The sequence below is a fragment of the Protopterus annectens genome, chromosome 3.part0, assembly GCF_019279795.1.
Source record: "Protopterus annectens isolate FY-2018-M chromosome 3.part0, PAN1.0, whole genome shotgun sequence".
NCBI lineage: Eukaryota > Metazoa > Chordata > Ceratodontiformes > Protopteridae > Protopterus > Protopterus annectens.
In genome coordinates this window covers 1325202560-1325221882 of record NC_056731.1, presented here as the reverse complement: position 1 = coordinate 1325221882, position 19323 = coordinate 1325202560, and positions in this window count along the sequence as shown.

Genomic DNA, 19323 nt, shown 5'->3' with positions numbered 1-19323 from the left:
GAATTCCCAATGACTTCTCAACTCCACCCCCCTACCTCTGCCCAACTGTTTGTACCCCTAGGAGGAAAACTTGCCCTTTATGCAAAAAACTGGACTTCATCAATCACCAAAGACCAATGGGTCCTAAACATTGTATCCCAGGGATACAAATTTTACTTCCACTCACTGCCAAACCCCAAAAGGGTTCCCAGACCTTCTTCTAAATCAGTGGGCAGAGGCACGAAACCAAGTTCAATCCCTGCTCTCTAAAAGGGCAATTCAACCTGTTCCTGCGGAACAGCTAGGTCTAGGGTTCTATTCCAGACTTTTCGTGGTACCAAGAAAAGAGGGCAATTGGCGCCCAATCCTAGATCTTTCCATTCTAAACACCTTCCTGGTGGTACCAAAATTCAAAATGCTCACCCTGCAGCAGCTTTTCCTATGCTAGCCAAAGATGCCTGGTTAGCCACCCTAGACTTAAAAGAAGCCTATCTGCACATCCCTAAAAGGGACTCGTGCAAGAAATATCTACGCTTCAGGGCAGGATCTATGCATTATCAGATGTTCTTCGTGTTTCACTGTTGCAGTCCTCACATTTGGGTTATCTGCCTGCAGGTAGCTCTCAGCCGGCCTGAATACCAGAGTCTTGGATTCCTGCGTTGGATGCAGTCTCTTCTTCCATGACGTCGGGTCATCAGGGGTATAAAACATGCAGCCGATGCCATTGCATCAGTCTTTCTTGCCACGCGGTGCCCGAAGCAGAAGCAGTTTGCAAGTGCCGGTCAGCCAACTTCTGAAATTTTTGTTTTCGAGTTTCAGAACCGAAGTCTTCAAAAAAGCTAAGTACCCCATTGGAGATCCTTTTTCTTGCTCTTTACCGATGCCAGTAAAAGTTAACAATTGTATTACTTGTGGAAAGCAAATACCTCATAAAGATTTTCATTCGTATTGTATTCCTTAGTTAGGCCCAGACCATGACATCCCTCGCTGTCGGTTTTGTGCCTTTTTCAACCCCCGAACTATTTGTTGTGCTATATTTGCAGCAAATTATTTTGGTACTCAGTATAACTATCCAGAAATGGCTTCGGTAAGCCATCTGACTACTGATATTCTGAAAAAAACATAAGGATAAAGACAGAGACGGACCGCATAGGTCCAAAACTGCCGACAACACTTCTGTTAAGATAGTCGCCATTTCGCCGGTACTCAGTGAGGTGCTTTTGCAGCCCCTGATACCCGCTACTTCAGATTCGCAGGCCTCTACTGAGACCCATTCGGAGTCCGATATGCCGTGAGATGCTTCTTCGTCTGTGGAATCTGCGGATGTCTCTACCTTGGATGGGTCTGGAGCCGCTGTGCAGGCACCGGCTTCTGAGGATGTATTCAGGCCTATAGACTTGCATTTTAAACCAACACCATCTTCTTCATCCAAGCCTAAAACTCGACCCATGCCTAGAAAACCGAAGTCCAAACCACATGCTCAGGCCCATATGCTTAAACAAAAAAAAAAAAAAAAAATACTTAGAATGGCTGGAGACTTTATTGCCTTAATTAAGGAAAGCCAGCCTTCCCCTTCTAAGAGACCTAGAACTGATTTTCCTTTTGATTCTTCTGAACAGGATTCTGATATTTCTGTTTCTTCTGATTACCAGGATTTGACCTTATCTACCTATGATGATTCTGATGCAGAGGACTCCATTCCCTCTGCTTCCCCTCCAGAAGCTTTTTCTTTAGGTGAAGCCTTGCACACTCTTAGGGAGCATTTCCATTGGGAAAGCCAGGATTACTCTGACTCCAAAAAGAGGCTTAGGGAATTCTTCCTCCTCCCTCAACACAGGCCTTTAGCTATCCCACCTGTTCTGGACATTGTGGATGATGTTTTCTTGGAATCTAGCCTTTCCCCAGATACTTTACCTCCAGCTCCCAGAAAACCTGACTGGTATTGCAGAGTACCTGACTCTCACAAGTTCCTTTTCAAGAATCCTACTGCGGATCCAGAGACCATTTCCCAAGGACCAAAGGGCATTAAGGCTACTGATGCCAAAAACCCTACCCCTTCTGATAGAGATTCTAGAGCCTTGGACAGATTGGGTAAGAAGGTATATACGTCTGCTACTTTGGCCATTAGGGCTTTAAATTGCCAGTTTCATATGTTAAAGTACCAGCAGCATATTATGGGACTACTTAAACAGAAAATGATGCTGATTCCTGACCGTGCCGAACACACAGAATTACAGGATTTAATGCATTCTGCTGAACAAGTTCGTAAACATACTTTGCAATGTGGTTTTGACTCTTTAGAAGCATCTTGCAGGGCTGCTGTCACTGGGTCTGTACTTAGAAGGCATGCTTGGCTTAAGGAGCAAAACTTGCCAGATCATGTTAAAGCTAAATTACTGGATGCTCCCTTAAACCAAGACTGCCTGTTTGGCAACAAAGCAGTAGTCGTCCTCAAAAAGATGGAGGAAAAAGCTAAATCTATGCAAACTGTTAAAGATTTCCTGTAAGTACAGCCTCCCAGATTTAGTAGGCATTGGCCTGCAAAGAATTGGTCCTTTCCAGCCTCTTCCAGGCCTTCTCAGTCCAATCCCAGGAAGAGCAGACCACCTAGGTTACAGTCTCAGGCTACGCACAGGCCTAAGCAGTGGGGGGCTCCCACTTCCAAAACAGGGAGTAGGAAGACACCCCCATGGGAAAATTGCACAATGACTTAACCTTAACCCTTCCAAGCCATGCTCAGCTGCCTGCTCCCTTAGGAGGAAAGCTCACCCTGCATGCCAAAAAACTGGGAACTCATTACCCAGGACAAATGGGTTTTGAATATAGTTTCCCAAGGATACAGATTCCACTTACACACCCTACCAACCCCAAACGGTTGGCCAGACCTACCCCTAAATCAGTGTGCTGAGCCTCGACAGCTGGTTTTCTCTCTCTTCTGAGTATCATGGCTATTCAACCTGTCCCAGCAGAAGAAAGGGAACAAGGTTTTTATTGAAGACTTTTCCTGGTATCCAGAAAAGGCAGCTCCTGGCATCCTATCCTGGACCTCTCTATTCTAAACACTTTTTTGGTAATCCCAAAATTCAAGATGCTAACACTTCAGCTGCTTCCTATGATAGGCAGAGATGCCTGGTTGGCAACCTTAGACTTAAAGGAAGCCTCCCTGCACATCCCAATAAGGGAATCTTGCAGGAAATACCTACACTTCAGGGCAGCCTCCATGCACTTTCAGTTCTCTGCACTTGCCTTTGGCTTATCTACTGTGCCCAGGGTATTCACAAAGTGTCTAGCTCCAGCCATTGCATTTTGCAGGCAGAGAAATATTCAAATATACCTGTACTTGGACGATTGTCTGATTCAGGCAGAAAGCCAGGAATTGCTTTTAAAACATCTGGCATTCGTAAAGAAACTTCTGAATTCATTGGGGTACACCATAAACAAAAAGAAATCTCACCTAGTACCCTGCTGACAAATTGTATTCATGGGAGCTAGCTTGAATACAATTTCCCAGATGGCTTTCCTCACTCCAGAGAAACAAGTTTGACAACCTGCTTCAAACTACTGGCCACAAAGACCCAGCTATCTGCAAGAAAAATTCTGCAAGCCCTGGGGTTCATAGCTTCTTGCATTCTACTAATTCCATATGCAAGACTGCATATGAGGAAACTGCAATGGTATCTAAAAAGCCTACGGTGTCAACATTCTCAGGACCTGCAATCAATCATTCCTATCATTCCCTGTATAAAGATGGAGTTTCTTTGGTGGGCAGAGGCCTGCTACCACAACAAGGGGCTCACTTTCACTCTACCTCCTGCCGCCCAAACCCTAACAACAGTCACATCAGACTATGCATTGGGGGCTCACTTGGCAGGGCACTGCCTTCAGGGCAAATTAAACCCGAGACATGCACCTGCATATCAACCAAAAAGAAATGTTAGCTGTACAGAATTCCCTGACAGCCTTCAAGGACCACATTCTTCCAGGACAATTATTGGTAAAGACAGACAACACCACAGTTATGTGGTACGTAAACAAGCATGGGGGAACCCACTTGTGCCCTCTCTGCAGACTAGCCATTGCTCTGTAGAATACAGCCTTGAGCTACCAAGTGCACCTACAAGCTCAATTCCTGCCAGGCAAGCTAAATTCACTGGCAGACGACCTATGCAGAAATGTTATGGACCCACACGAATGGAAACTGGAACCAAAAATAACTCTTGAGGAACAAATTGGAGACCCCAGAGATAGACCTGTTTGCCTCCCCTCAGAACTACCAATTGGACAAATTTGGCACAAGGACTCCCCACAGTCAAGCTTGGAAAGTGAATGCCTTGTCCTTTACCTGGGAAAGCCTCTCAGTTTATGCCTTTCCCCCTGTGACTCTCATTTCGAAGGTTCTGCTAAAGATCAAACAGGACAAACCAAGGACAATACCGATTGCACCAGACTGGCCACGCCAGTACTGGTACCCCCTCTTGTGCAGTATGACACTGCTGGAATCATGGCACCTGCCTCAGACCCCTTCCTTGCTGTCCCAGCAGGAGGGCCAGATTCTGCACCCTCAGCTTTAAACCCTGAACCTTGCAGCCTGGCTAATTCCTTGAGTTCTCCAATAACATCCCTCAGTAAGCAGGTGCTAGATGTCATTCTGGAAGCAAGGAGGCCTAGCGCTAGAAAATCCTATGCTGAAAAGTGGAAAAGACACTGTTCCTGGAGCCAGACTCGGGGGATGGGCACAACGGCGCCCAGCTTACCTCATATTCCTCAGTACTTAACAGAAGTGCTCCACAAGGGCCTATCCTTCTCGTCTATTAAGATTCATGCCTCTGCCATTTCAGTTCTTTATAATGCTGAACCCACCCCTCTACTCTCACCCCCTTCTAAAGCAATTCCTCAGAGGGGCCAAAAATGTGCGACCCCCCCCAGGAGAGCCCCTACTCCAGCCTGGGACCTTAACTTTGTATTGGAAAAGCTCACTCTCCCTTCCTTTGAGCCAGCTGCAACTGCAGAGTTGAAATTCCTTTCTTGGAAAACAGCCTTCCTTCTAGCCATCACTTCAGCAAGAAGAGTGAATTACAGGCCCTCATGGCAGTGGAGCCCTTCATTATATTCCATGCAAACAGGGTTTCCCTCCGATCTAACCCTTCCTTTATGCCCGAGGTAGTGTCTAGTGTGGCCCTTAATCAGTCCATTCATTTGACTACCTTTTTCCCGAATCCACAAAACAAAGGAGAACAAGTACTGCACTCTTTGGGCGTGCACAGGCAACTTAGATTTTATTTGGACAGGACTAAACCTCTCAGAAAATCTGAACAGCTGCTAGTTGGCTTTGCTGCTAGGGCAGAGGGGAAGGCCATTTCAAAACAAACCATTTCCAAGTGGATAGCCCATTGCATTCATTTCTGCTATAAGCACCATGGAAATCCTACCCCACAGGGGATAAAATCACATTCCAGCAGGACTGCATCTACCTCTACAGCCTTTCTCAGAGGTGTCTCTACCAGGGCCATCCTAGAAGCTGCTGCCTGGAGCTCTGTACATACCTTCACCAAGCATTACCACATGCCTATTTTTTCTAAATCCAGAGCTGGTTTTGCCACTGCAGTCTTGCAGGGCTTAATAGCTGGCCCTAATTCTTTATAGCTTCCTCCCTTCCTTAGCTTTGGGAATCTACCCAAATGTGATGACTGCAACAGTGAAACATGAACATAGTACAGTTGTGTACACTTACCACAAATGTAGATGTTCGAGTGTATTCACTGTTGCAGTCTTGGTTACCCTCCCTGCAGCCCCCTGACCTCTCTTGGCTCTACCTTTCCTTCTTGTTTGGTGTATTTAAGCTTTCTGGTGTATTTGCTTTTACTTGGAGGGGTACCATAACTTATAATTGCTTCCCACTGTGGGGGCACCTGACATCTGGGGCAAGAAAAACTGATGTAATGGCATCAGCTGCATGTTTTATACCCCTGACAACCTGACGTCATGGAAGAAGAGACAGCATCCAATGCAGGAATCCAAGACTCTGGTATTCAGGCCGGCTGAGGGCTACCTGCAGGCAGATCACCCAAATGTGATGACTGCAACAGTGAATACAGTCAAACATCTACATTTATAGTAAGTGTACACAACTATACTTTCTCTGCACTTCCCTTTGGCTTATCCACTGCGCCCGGAGTAATTCAGAAAATGCCTGGCTCCAGCCATTGCCTACTGCAGACAGAGAAAAATTCAAATGTACCCGTACTTGGACGACTGCCTGATTCAGGCAGTCAGTCAGGAAATGCTGTTTCAGCACCTGACATTTGTAAAAAACCTTCTAACCTCCCTGGGGTGCACCATCAATGCAAAGAAATCAAAACTTAGTCCCCAGTCAAAAGATTGTATTCCTAAGCACAAAGAGCAAATCACACCACTAAAGGCCGTTCAAACAAATATAAAATGTATAAGAAAAAAGAATTAACGTGCCACCTCTTGCTCTCAAATAATTAGATAACTGAAACACTCTTAGAACAAACAGCAGTTTAGGTGGAAGCTTGTTAGCTCTTACAAGAAGGGTTACAAACAACAGTTTAAATTGAAGCTTGCTAAAACTGTTGAGCTGTTAGCAGCTGAAACACTCAATACAAACAGCAGTTAGAGTGGAAGTGTGCTGGCTCTTGGGCTGGTAAGAAACAGCTGAAGCACTCAATATAAACAGCAGTTTAAGTTGAAGCTTGCTAGCTCTTTCAGAAACTGTTGAGCTGTTAAAGACAGCTGAAGCACTCTTGATAAACAGCAGTTTAAGTTGAAGCTTACCAGCTCTTACAAGAACAGTTGAGCTGTTAAAAACAACTAAAGCACTCGATACAAACAGCGATCTAAGTAGGAGCTTTCCAGATGTCCTTCAAGAATGCAACTGCAGTCCTTACATATGGGTTGTCCTGCCTCAGGCAGCCCTTCGGTCGGCCGGATTCCAAAGTCTGGGTCCGGCATCGGCTGATGTCGCCTCCTCCCCGACGTCAGACCAGCTGGGGTATAAAAGCATCAGCCAACGCCATCTTCCTCAGTCTTTCTTGCCGCGCGGTGCCCGAAGCAGAAGCAGTTCGCAAGTGCCGGTCGTCCAGCTCCTGTGTTTTCAGTAACCGAAGTCATCAAAAAGTAAAGAAAACTGCAAGGAACCACCACGATAGGTATATATAATTTATTTTAACAAGAGAAACAAGCGCTTTCACGCACCACCCTGGCGCGCTTCATCAGGTTACATTAATTAATTAAAATTCAACCTTTAAATATAAAACATACTCTCAATTATCCAATTTAAACCATCAATTAAAATAACCAATTAAACCATTTAAAAAGATATTGCCATTGTAACGTCAAGTTTAAGTAAGCAAAGCCATTTTAGCATACATAACATTTTTTAGATAACTGTTTCGGAAACAACAAGACATACCATCAGCATAGGCAAGCATTACATTCAGATTATATATCTCAAACTAAACATTAGCTTAATTTCATATCTCAAGATCAATTCATAAATCTAGCTTTCGTTGTGTTATAAATATTATAAACACTATACCAATATAGATAAAAATAAAAAAAAATAAAAAATAAAAATAAGTAAATCACCAATTAATCATAACAGTACTTGTATAAAACCTAATATAAAACAATTTGTCATCAATCATAAATATTGATTAATTTACATTATTACTATTATGTTATATACAATATTATATACCTATGCTATAGTTGTTTATATAGTGCTTCTATTATATTATACACACTATAAATATGATACCAATATAAATGAAAAATGAAAAATAAAAGTCATCAAAAAGCTAAGTACCCCGTTGGGGAACCTTTTCTTGCCTCAGCCGATGTCAGATAAATCTGCAAAAGTTAATAACTGTTTGTCTTATGGTAAACAAATACCTCATAAGGACTTCCATTCTTACTGCCTTCCCTGCCTTGGCCCAGACCACGACGTCTCGGCCTGTGCTGCCTGTGCTTGCTTCAATAAGCGCACACTCAGGCGCCGGGCAGAATTTGCAGAAGACTTTTTTGGCGAAAAATACTCCTATATCATGCCGTCGGAACAACCGACAACACATATTTCCAAAAAACGGAAGGACCGGGACCGACATTCTCGCCCCGCGACTTCCACCGACACCACGCCAAAACCTACCGCGAGTGCATCTGTCTCTTCTGAGGCGATTATTCCACCGCTCCAGACCAACGACACCGCTTTACCATTCACTTCGGCCCCGGAGCCTACGCCGGTGCCGATTGTTGATTTTCCTCCAGAAGCCGAAGCTCAAGATTTGCCTGAGACCATACCGGTGGACAAAGTTACTCCAGCACGTGGGGCAGCAAGGCCTCCAGTGTCTATGTCCATCAAGGCCTACACACGTGCTAAGGCTGCCAGCCTGGCTAAGTCTCACCCTCCTAAATCTTTATCTCAGGGTCCCACTTCTGATAAACAGATCATGACTTTAGCTGCATATCTAATTTCCTTAATCAGAGGTTCCCAGGCTCATCCTGACAGAGGTTCTCAGTCGCCCTCAGACAAAAGGCCTAGGGTTGAGCAGACAGATACCCTTTCCTCAGATGAAGCCTCTGGTGACTCGGATCACTCAGATACCCAGGAAAAGTCCTTCCAGGAATACGAGGATTCTGAATGCTGAGGAATCTATTCCTTCTGCCTCTCCTCCTGAGGATATTTATTTTGGGGAAATTCTCCACTCCATGAGAGAGCATTTTCAGTGGCAGGGCCAGGAATTCTCCGACTCCAGGAAACTGCTTCGTACCTTCCTTAAGCTTCCCCAGCACAGGCCTTTAGCTGTCCCTCCAGTGTTAGATGTATTGGATGATGTGTACTCAGATTCGAGTGCTTCTCCTGATTCTCTCCCTCCTGCTCCTGTCAAGCCAGACAGATACTACAGGGTTCCTGAAACTCATAAACATCTCTTTAAGGCCCATTCTGTTGATCTAGAAACTATTTCCCAGGGGCCCAAAGGAGTGGCCACTTCCACGGCCAAAAATCCTTTGCCTGCAGACAGGGAATCTAGGTCCCTGGAGAGGTGGGGCAAAAAAGTTTATACCTCAACCACCCTTGCCATGAGGGCCCTTAATTGCCTTTTTCATATGTTTCAGTATCAGGATTTCTTGATGGATGATTTGCAGAAAAAGTTAGCCTCTCCTGAGCCTTTAGATAGAAAGGCCTTGCAGGATTTGGTTCATAATACACAGCAGGTTAGCAATCATTTTCTTCAGTGTGGTTATGATGCATTGGAAGCTTCATGTAGGGCAGCTATGACGGGGGCCGTCATACGTAGACATGCTTGGTTGAAAGAACAGGCATTGCCAGATCATGTTAAAGTAAAGCTTCTAGATGCACCTCTGGAAAAACACAAGCTATTTGGTACTAATGCTCAGGATGTGTTGAAATCAATTGAGGAAAAGGCTAAATCAGTGCAAACAGTCAAAGATTTCCTCCAGGTTCAGCCACCAAGGTTCAGCAGGAATTGGCCTTCGAAGAATTGGTTCTTTCCAGACACTGACAAGTTCCAAAGGGGAAAAAACAGGCGTGCCCGAGGGAGAGGGCAATACCGAGGCTCCTACAGGGGACGCCAATGGCAACCGACTAATCAGAGAAGTGGCACAGAGACTTCTACTGCTCCACAGGGACAATCACAATGACTTGACTTTGACACCGCTGACCAAGGCTCAAAGAGAAGCACCTTTAGGCGGAAAATTATCCTTATTTTCAAAAAATTGGCACGTTTTAACAAGGGACAAATGGATTCTGGACATAATAGACCAAGGCTACAGGTTCCACTTCCATACTTTACCAACAAGACAAGGCATGCCAAACCTGCCACAAAATCAAAGGGCAGAGGCACTCGTACAAGTTTCAAAGCTGCTACAAATCAAAGCAATAGAAAAGGTTCCTCCTCAGGAACAAGGCCAGGCATTCTACTCAAGACTGTTCCTTGTTCCAAGAAAAGAAAAGCAATGGAGACCTATACTGGACTTGTCCGCTCTAAACACTTTTCTCATTGTGCCAAAATTCAAAATGCTGATGCTACAGCAACTCCTTCCCATGCTGGGCAAGGGGTCTTGGCTGGTTACTCTGGACCTCAAGGAGGCATACCTGCATGTCCCAATCAGACACAGTTGCAGAAGATACCTCAGATTTCTTGCAGGGTCAGAGCATTATCAATTCTCAGCATTGCCTTTTGGCTTATCTACTGCGCCCAGAGTATTCATGAAATGCCTGGCATCAGTAATTGCACACTGCCGACTCCAGGGGATACAAATATACCCTTACCTGGATGACTGCCTTATACAAGCAGACAGCAAGCAAGCCTTGACAAAAAACTTGAATTATGTCATTCACTTACTACAGGCTTTGGGATACACAGTCAACATTCAAAAATCAAGACTACTGCCATCCCAACAAATAATTTTTCTAGGAGCCAAACTAGACACAAAATCACAAATGGCTTTCCTCACAGAAGAGAAGCAAGAACAATTACCAGATTACTTCAAAAGCCTAGCAAAGCTCACCCAGATGACTGCAAGGAAAATCCTGCAGGCCCTGGGTTTCATGGCATCTTGCATTCTATTGATTCCACTGGCAAGACTACACATGAGAAAACTACAATGGTACCTAAAAAGTTTATGGTCTCAACACAGCCACAACTTAGAAGCAATTATCCCTCTCATTCCATGTCTACAAAAGGAAGCCAGTTAAACAAAGGTATGCCTTTCAGCAAACCTCAAACAAGCCAAACCATTACAACAGACGCCTCAGATCACGGATGGGGGGGCGCACATAGAGGGCAGATGCATTCAAGGGCAATGGGCCCCCCGGGAAGTGCATCTACACATCAATCAAAAAGAGATGTTAGCAGTAATTCACGCAATCGAGGCCTTCGGAAAATATCTTCAACAAGGTCAACTGCTAATAAAGACAGACAACACCACTGTTATGTGGTACATAAACAAACGGGGAGGTACTCATTCTTACCCCCTCTGCAGACTAACAATGACTCTTTAGGAAAAGTCCCTGAAACTGAACATACAGCTGCAATCCCAGTTTGTTCCAGGCAAGGACAATGTTCTGGCGGACAGTCTAAGCAGAAACATCTTGGACCCGCATGAATGGATGTTGCATCCAGACATGTTTACACAAATAACTCATGCATGGGGGAGGCCGGACATAGATCTCTTTGCCTCACACCTCAATCATCATCTGAAAAAGTTCTGCTCGAGGACACACCATCCACAAGCCTGGAGAATGGATGCTCTCTCCTTCAGCTGGAACTCTCTAACAATCTATGCATTCCCACCTCTACCATTAATGACCAAGGTGTTACTGAAGATCAAAGCAGAAACAACCGAAAGGCATCTTGATAGCTCTAGATTGGCCAAGGCAGCATTGGTATCCATTACTAAGGAGCATAACTTGCACCAAGCTGTGGCCCCTGCCTCAATGGCCTCTGCTTTTGACCCAGCACAATTACAGGATGGTTCATCCCAACCTGCAAACTCTGCAGCTGACAGCTTGGAGGGTTCCATGACTTCTCCCCATATCTCTCTCTCCAAGGAAGTTCAACAGATCTTATTGGAAGCACGCAGACCTTCCACCAGAAAAACTTATTCAGCCAAATGGAAGAGATTCAACATCTGGAATGCCAACAAGGGTCAGGATGCATCAGTAATGAGCATCCCACAGATACTAGAATACTTGGCAGAAATGCTACATAATGGACTTTCCTATTCTTCCATAAAAATAGACGCTTCAGCAATTTCAGCAAAATACAACACTGATCCACCTGTGTTTTCACATCCTTTGCTAAGACAATTTCTAAGAGGGATAAAGAATATCAAACCTCCCAGAAAACCACCAGTGCCTGCATGGGACCTCAACTTTGTGTTGGAAAATTTAACTCTTCCTCCTTTTGAGCCAGCAGCATCTTCAGAATTGCAATTTCTCTCCTGGAAAACAGTTTTCCTGTTGGCAATTACCTCAACAAGAAGAGTTTCGGAAATACAGGCCCTCATGGCAGTACCTCCATTTCTCATTTTTCATCAGGACAGAGTTTCTTTAAGAACCAATCCTTCATTTATGCCAAAAGTGATATCCAGGGTGTCTCTAAATCAAGCAATTCACCTGCCTACCTTCTTCCCCAATCCTCAAAATAAAGGGGAAAAGCTGCTGCACACTTTGGACATACACAGACAACTGCGCTACTACTTGGACAGAACAAAGGCCAACAGAAAGTCTGACCAACTATTTGTAGCATACGCTGCTGGAGTGCAAGGAAAGGCAATTTCCAAACAAACAATTTCAAAATGGATTGGACATTGCATCAGATTCTGTTATTCTTTCCATGGAAAGGGTGTGCCAGCCAATATCAGGCCTCACTCCACCAGAGCTATAGCCACCTCCACAGCCTTTCTAAGAGGGGTGGCTACAAAGGACATTCTAGAAGCTGCCACATGGAGCTCCGTGCATACATTTTCCAAGCACTACAACCTGCCTTTATATTCCAGATCCCGAGCAGGCTTTGCTTCGGCAGTCCTGCAGGGCATTTTAGCTACACCATCTTTATCTTAGAGCCTGCCACCCCCAGCTTGGCTATGGTATTCAACCCATATGTAAGGACTGCAGTTGCATTCTTGAAGGACATAGTACAGTTTTGTACCTACCATAAATTTAGATGTCCGATAGATATGCAACTGCAGTCAGGTTTTCCCTCCCTCATACCCCTCTGTATATTGGGTCCACTTCCCTCCTTTTCTAATTAGCTGTGGATATCTGTTATGGTGTATCTGTTTATTACTGTTGTGTATGTCTGGAATTTTTTATCCAGTTTCTAAATTTAGCCTTCCTTGGAGGGCACCTGGCATCTGGGGCAAGAAACACTGAGGAAGATGGCGTCGGCTGATGCTTTTATACCCCAGCCGCTCTGACGTCGGGGAGGAGGTGACATCAGCCGATGCCGGACCCAGACTTTGGAATCCGGCCGACCGAAGGGCTGCCTGAGGCAGGACAACCCATATGTAAGGACTGCAGTTGCATATCTATCGGACATCTACATTTATGGTAGGTACAAAACTGTACTTTCTAATTAGACTGTTAAAAACTCTTTATTATATAAAACAAATAGTAAAATACAGGATAAGCACTTTCGGTTATGCTTAAACTTCTTCAAATCCGGTTAGAAATAAGAAAAACTCCCTTTTTATATACAAAGCAGTTGCCACTCCCATTCTGAAGACATCATTCCTTAAAAGTGAAAGCTTAGATTGTACTTACTTTTTATTTCTCAGGCCTCGCTCTTTTAGTATAGATTTTAGGGGTACTACCACATTCAGTCCTGGGGGATGATCTGCTCTCAGATCCATAATCCACCTTGCTTCTTTAGCTTCCATTTTATTCATTAGGTCACCACCTCATATACTTTTTTTAATGTTTGATAAAGCCATGAATCTGAGTGGTTCACAAATCTAGAGATATGTTGGTAGAGAGAATTGGTTTCTACCTGGTTTCTTATATCACATATGTGGCAAAAAATACATTCCTTGATTTTCTGTTCGTTTTGCCTATATAATAAGCTGTGCAGATACTACAGGTTGCAACATATACTAGGTTCCTACTATTGCAATTCACTAGCCCTTGGAAAGTTTATATCTTATTTGTTACAGGATGTATAAATGTATCTTGTGGGATAATCCAAGTACATGCTTTACAGATACCACATTTGCGTGTACCTCTGTTAGGCCTTGTAGGAGCAGCCTGAGTGATATAATTTCTCATCTCTTTTCCATCTTTTGGGCATAAAAGCCTCTTTAGAGTCTTTTTGTTCTTACATGCAAAGCTGGGTTTTTCTCCTACCAGTTCTTTAATTCTAATATCTGAAGTTAAAATCGGCCAATATTTTCTAATAGTGTCACATATAGCTGCATTGTCTGTGCTATATGTGATCGTACACCTTACTTTGTGTTCTTTGGAGCAGCTTTCTTTAGTCTGCTTCATCTCTTATTCGGAATAATGAGGTCTACCTTTATGTTCATGTATTCTCAATATTTGCTGTTTGCCTTTAGTAATCTTTTTCTTTATACCCTCTTTCCATGAAGTTATTCAACAGTTTCTCATGTTCCAGCAAATAAGCGTCTTCAGTTGTACAAAGTTTTGATACTCGTACTGCTTGATTGTCCACTATATTGTGGAAAATATGTCTGGGATGCATACTTGAGTAGTGTAGCATATGATTACGCCACATAGGTTTTCTGTATATCATTGTTTCAATACCTTTTACAGGATCTAAACTCAATTTCACATCCAAAAATTCTATTTCATGACGTGAGCTTTTAACCTGGAATTTCAGGAAGGTAGTTGTCATTCTCAAAAAATCAATGAAATTGCTGAGTGAACTTTCACTTCCTTCCCATGCAATAAAGATATCATCCACAAATCTACTATACATTAGTAGTTTGTTGGTCCAAGTATTTCTAGTGTCATCCAACCATTCCTTTTCCCATTGGGCAAGTACCAGATTGGCATAGCTATTAGCGCAGGGGGTCCCCATTGCTACCCTCCATCTCTGCCAGTAATAAGTATTGCCATAAGTAAACACATTGTTTTCCAGTACCAATTCTAGTACACTGCAAATTAATGGGTATTGGATAGAAATGGGCTAGCAAATTTCCGAATGGATTTTATGCCAAACTAGTTTGGTTTGCACGTAAATAAATTATTTACATCCAAAGTTACCAAAAGAAAGTCTTCAAACGAGCATCTATTTTCCATACTTCCATGTAGATTTTTCAAGAAGTCTGCTGAGTCTTTTATTAACAGTGTTTGCTCTGCTCAGTAGCTTCTTGAATTAATTCTCCAGATAGATAGTGCCTCTTCCTGCTACTATCGGACACATTGGTGGTTTGAGGCAGTCTTTGTGTATTTTAGGCACTCCATTAATTGCTGGTACAGTTGGGTGAGAGACTTCAAAAAAGTCATATAGCTCCTTAGTTATCATCGTGTTCATTAGCATCTCATATAGGCTATCTTTTACATTATTTATCAATGCATTTAGATCTTTTTTGCTTAGCACTAAGTATGTTTCTTTTTTGCTGAGCAGATCTTCCATTTTAGTTGTGTAGTTATTGGAGCTCATCACCACAATAGCTCCACCTTTATCTGCTGGTCTAATCACAATATCTGTTTGCTGCCTCAGTTCATTTAACCTTTGGAACTCCTTTTGGGTCAAGTTACGATATTGCTTAGTTATTCCATTGCCTGTTTTCATTTATCTCTTGTTGACAGTCGAATGAACATTTCCACTGAAGGATGAATAGCAGGAACAAAGCTACTCATTTTTTTTATATATACTTGTCTTGACATCTTCATCACCATCTTTACTACAAAATATATGCTTCAAAGTAACATTTCGACCAAACACTTCAGGTCCATTACTATTTAATGTAGTGGTGATTGTATGGAGGGTATGAAACTTAGACCTTTCTCAAGTACACTTAATTGCTCCTCACTTAGCAGTAACCCAGAAATATTTAATACAAGTGAGACTTTGTGGTTATCTAATTCACTTTTCTTTTTTTCCTCTCTCTGCTTGCCGATCTCGGGCTCCGGAATGTTTTTGTCTGTAATAAAAAAGGAAGTTGTTGCATTGCAAAATTCCGGTAATAGCCACACAGGTAAAAAACGCACTCTCCAAAGCTAAGAATACTCCATCCGTGGTACCAGATGACATCCCGGGCTGTGTACTACATGAACTACAAAATGAACTGGTGCCTCACCTAAGTGTTATGCTTCATCATACCCTCACCTCAGGCTTCGTGCCCACTGAGTGGCACACAGCTACAGTTATCCCACTCCACAAGGGGGGATCCACCTTGGATTCCAGGAACTACTGCCCCACCAGTCTGATGATCCTGATCTGTAAGGCCATGGAATGTATTATCATGGAACTTATAAACAAAGACATTGGCAACCTTAAAACACTGGACCCCACCCAGTTTGGGTTCGTGAAGGGCTGATCTTGTCTCCTGAACCTTATTGACTTCTTCGAATCAGTGTCCAGAGCCATGGACGAGGGTAAGGCAGTCCACACAGCCTATTTGGACCTCGCCAATGCCTTTGACACCATCCCCCACTCTGGAATCATAGATAAACGTACTAAGCTGGGCATTAATCCCTACATCACTCGATGGGTTGCCAACTGGCTTACTGACAGAACCCACAGTGTAAAAGTAGCTGACTCCAAATCCAGCTGCAGGCAAGTGGAGTACCTCAGGGTTCAGTCCTGGGACCTCTCTTGTTTGGCATCTACTTCTCTGAAGTACAGGCCAACACTAAGGGACTTTGGCTAACAAAGTTTGCAGATGACTGCAAACTGGGAGCCATTATTGAATCCCCATATGATATGGATACTCTACAAAAGGGCCTTAGAGAAACAGATGCTTGATGCCAGACCCATGGGCTCAAGCTCAATGCCAAGAAATGTATAGTTATCCACTTTGGGAAAAAAACATGTACCCGTGAATTATCACATAGGTGGCAGTACACTAAACACAGAAAGTGTGATAAGAGACTTAGGGACACAGGTGGACAGTGGTCTCGCCTTCAATAACCACATTGCCATAACAGTCAGGAAATCCTTCTATGTGGCACACCTCATCACTAAGGGCTTTTCATCCAGAAAAAAGGAGGTCATTGTCCCACTGTACTCATCCCTCATTAGACCCTTTATAGAATACAATGCCCCATTTGGTATGTACCTCTCAAGACATCTACAACAACTGGAAAGGCTGCAAAAATACCTCACTAAAAGAATCACAGGTCTAAAGCAGATGACCTATGCTGACCTCCTTAAAAACTACAGCTATACTGTAGCATATCATCTACTCCAAGGCAATCTCTGCTTAACATACAAGGCCATGTCAAACCCATAGCTGTTGGACATGCTACACTTAAAAAAATCCCAATCCCTCAGAGCCACACACTCCAGGGATCTAAATCTTGTCATCACAATAAACAAAACATGCTGGAGGGATAGGTTCCTGACCCATCATTCCTTAAAGTGAAAGTTTAGATTGTATTTACTTTTTATTTCTCAGACCCCGCTCTTTTAATATAGGTTTTAGGGGAACTACCCCATTCAGTCCTGGAGGATGATCTGCTCTCATATCCATAATCCACCTTGCTTGTTTAGCTTCCATTTTATGCATTAGGTCACCACCTCATATACTTTCTTTAATGTTTGATAAAGCCATAAATCTAAAAGAGTGGTTCTCAGTTCTAGAGATATGTTGGTAGAGAGAATTAGTTTCTACCTTGTTTCTTATAGCACATATGTGGCGAAGAATACGTTCCTTGAATTTTCTGTTCGGTTTGCCTATATAATAAGCTGTGCCGATACTACAGGTTGCAACATATACTAGGTTCTTTTTGCAAGTCACTCAGGAGTGGGGAACTCCAGAGGTGGATCTCTTTGCTTCGCACCTCAACCACCAGCTAAAAAAAATTCTGTACCAGGGAATATCACCACCTAATTTGGAAGGTGGATGCCGTGACCTTCCCCTGGAACTTCCTCTTTGTGTATGCATTCCCTCCTCTGCCTCTTATTCCCAAGGTACTGATCAAGATAAGGGAGGAGAGACCAAAGGCCATCCTCATTGCTCCAGATAGCATTGGTAACCCTTTCTGCACATCCTGACATCACAGCATCCGAGGCAGCTTCCCCTGATCTCAGACCTCTTGACTCAAGTGGAAGGAAAATGCTGCACCCAAACTTGCAGATTCTCAAACTTTCAGCATGACTAATACTTTAAAAGCAAACAAGAGGCCCCTGTTAAGCAAACAGGTCCTAGACATTATCACAGAGGCCAGAAGCCCCAGCACCAGAAAATCTTACGCAGGGTAATGGAAAAAATTCTGCTCCTGGACCCAGTCCAGAGGGGGCAGTTCCTCACTACCTTCCTTTCCTCTTATCCTGGGCTATCTAGCAGAGTTACTCAATAGTGGTCTCTCCTTCTCTTCTATTAAAATCCACATCTCAGCAATTTCAGATCATTTCAATACAGACCAAACCCTGTTCTCATATCCTTTGATTAAACAATTCCTCAGATGGGCTTCTAATATCAGACCTCCCAGAAGGCCACCCATGCCAGCCTGGGACCTGAATTATGTTTTTGGAAAAACTAACCTTACAACCCTTCTAACCTGCTGCTTCAGCAGAACTGCAATACCTCTCCTGGAAGATTGCTTTCCTACTAGCTATCACCTCATCCAGAAAGGTTTCAGAACTTTATGCCCAAAGTGGTATCTAATGCACCTCTCAACCAGGCCATACATTTACCCACCTTCTTCCCTAACCCTCAAAACAAGGGGGGAAAGAATTCTGCACTCAGTAGTCATGCATAGACAGCTCAGATACTACCTGGACCATACTGAACCCTTCAGGAAAACAGACCAACTTCTTGTCAGCTTTGCCCCAGGGGCAGAAAGGAAGCCCATTTCCAAACAAACCATTTCCAAATGGATATCACACTGTATCCATTTCTGCTACAGATTACATGGGAAACCACCGCCTAAGTCTAGTCATACCCATTCCACTAGGCCAGACTCCACTTCTACAGCATTCCTCAGAAGAGTTCCCACCAGGGACATCTTGGAAGCTGCCATGTGGACCTCTGTCCATACCTTTACAAAGCATTACCACCTACCTCTTTTCTCTAAGGCTAGAGCAGGGTTTGCCTCTGCAGTTCTGCAGGCCATGCTTACCCATGGCTAGGTCTCTAACATATCCTTCCACCCCTCTCCTCAGCTTTGGGAATCCTCCCACAGGTGATGACTGCAACAGTGAAACATGAAAAACCTAGTACAGATGTGTACACTTACCATAAATGTAGATGTTCAAGTGCATTCACTGTTGCAGTCCTGGTTTCCCTCCCTCCTTCCCCCTTATATCCTCTTTCCTTAGAGAGACATAAGCTTCTTATGGTTAGCCACCAGGACCACTTTACCATATTTTCTTGGGCTTCTGACTGGTTAGGGCAAGAAAAACCAATGTAATGGCATTGGCTGCATTGCTTTATAGCACTGACGACCTGATGTCAGTCAACAAGCGACAGCAGCCGATGCAGAAAAACAAAGACTCGGGTATTCGGGCCTGCCGAGGGCTACCACAACAGGGATAACCCTCAGGTGATGACTGCAACAGTGAATACACTCGAACATCTACATTTATGGTAAGTGTACACAACTGTACTTTCAGCAGCCTTTTTCAAAGGCATTGAGTACTCGTCTCCTCTGGAGGCAGCAACTTGGTCCTC